Source organism: Paramisgurnus dabryanus, chromosome 4 (genome assembly GCF_030506205.2).
Source record: "Paramisgurnus dabryanus chromosome 4, PD_genome_1.1, whole genome shotgun sequence".
In the NCBI taxonomy this organism is placed as follows: Eukaryota; Metazoa; Chordata; class Actinopteri; order Cypriniformes; family Cobitidae; genus Paramisgurnus; species Paramisgurnus dabryanus.
In genome coordinates this window covers 1,694,443-1,696,589 of record NC_133340.1, presented here as the reverse complement: position 1 = coordinate 1,696,589, position 2,147 = coordinate 1,694,443, and positions in this window count along the sequence as shown.

Below are 2,147 nucleotides of genomic sequence, written 5' to 3'. Positions count from 1 at the left end.
AGATAGATAGATAGATAGATAGATAGATAGATAGATAGATAGATAGATAGATAGATAGATAGATAGATAGATAGATAGATTTCAAATCACTCAATATGCAAATCAGAATATACTTCATAAAGAAATGCAGCTCTGTCTTTGTTTACATTTATTTTTGATAACAGATTTTTTATGGGTTCTTATGAGTCAGGGTGACAGATGCTATAGAATCAGGAGTCCTGGCAGCGATACATCTCCCTTTCTTCCGCTCGCTATATCTCTCACTCTCTCTTTATTCCCTTTCCCCCATCAGTCCAAAACCTCAAGCTCCCCTGCTCGGCCCAATCTGGAGAGAGTTAGTGCCATCCCGATGGACTGGGTCATGCATCCCTTCTGTGCTGATCTGGGATCAGCTCTGTTTATCCAAATCCTCACCTTATGCGCTTGAAGAGAGAGCATAAGACTGATCACAAAATACTGTGATGGGATCACTCTTGGTGTCTCATCGAGGAGGACGGATATGACGCTAAAATTTGTTGATATATTTGGTCATTTAAAATGATTGTTCACCCATTTATAATCATCCAAAAATCTATTAGTTACCCTAAAAATGTTCACACCCGTTTGAGTTTCTTTTGTGATGCAAGTGGAATATCAGCGTAACGTTTATGTACAACGAAAGTAAACGTGGTGTGGAGCAGGCAGGCCCTAAAAAGTGACAAAGATTCATCTTTTTTGTTGTTTTTACCATATCAACAGCATCCCATTTTCTTTCAAAAGAAATTAAAAAAATTTAGAAGGATTGAGAAAGTGTGTGTTGTCTTATAATATTACATTGTCAGTACTGTGAGAAATCTGAAAGTCTACAGGTTATTATACCAAATAATAACAATAATATCTGTTATAGTAATAGCGTAATAGCTAAGAGATAATCATCTTCATTGTGAAAGGAAATTAAATCAATCTGTATTGATGTTACATGTTTCAGGTTTTTTAATACATTTAATAAGATAGTTTGTGTGTTTGTTTTGTGTGTGTGTATGTGTGTGTTTATTATTGGTCCGTATGGCAGAATAGTGGCACTGAGAAATGTAATTAAAGTAAACCACCCCCACTCCTTTACTATCTTTCCATCTATTTATCAATCTCTCTCTCTCTCAGCCTAGTATTTTCTCACATTCACCTCTTTCTATCTCTTTATTTTCTCGCTTGTGTGTCATTACCTTATTGTTGTCCTCCATTGTTTCATCCATTTTCTCCTTCGCTCTCTTTCTCTGTTGTTCTGGCATGAATGAGTAAAGCAGCACCTTCTCTGTAAGGGTGTGTGGAGATGGAGAGAGAGAGTGAGTGAGAGATGCAGGGAAGGAGGGAGCGAGGGGGGCAATGATGACACTGCATGGTGAAGTCATACTCCATGACATCATCCTCTGGAGAAGAGCCAGGAGAGTCGGCAGTCTCTCTCTCTCTCTTTTTCTTTACACTCTCTTTCAGAAGCAGGAGTAAAAACTCTAGGAGTCTTTTGTTCCCACTATCCCCACAAACAGCCCGCCCCCCCGTAGCATGCTGTCTTTGTCTTCCAGTCTGTCTGTCTGTATGTCTTTCTGTCTCTCGGCCTGTCTGTATCTTGTAGAGCCTCAGGGCTTGTGCTTGTAGATGAATCCTGGCTGCAGCACGATCGATACACACGGTGAATTGTGTGTCCCTGATTCCCCTCCGTCAGTCTATACACACAGACTCTCTTTTATGTAACATGTGGTTTAATGCTCAGCAGTTTGTGAAGCACAAAAGTTCCTCTGTAAAGACTTTCTTTGTCAATGTAAAGAATGTTTTGTGTGGCGCTGATCAAGTCGTCATTAATCACAGTTGCATGCTGGGTGCAAAAAATGCACACACAAAAGTAGATGCCAGGATGCTTAAACGCGATAGTTCACCCAAAATTCTGTTGAACACCAAAGAAGATATTTTGATAAATAATGGTAACCACACAGTTGATGGTACCCATAGTATGAATAATAAATGCTATGGAAGTCAACGGGTACCATCAACTGTGTGGTTACCATTATTTATCAGAATGTCTGCTTTTGTATTTAACAGAATGAAAAAAATCATACAGGTTTAAAACAACATGAGAGTGCAACCCAGTATCACAAAATTACGTACTTATAGTC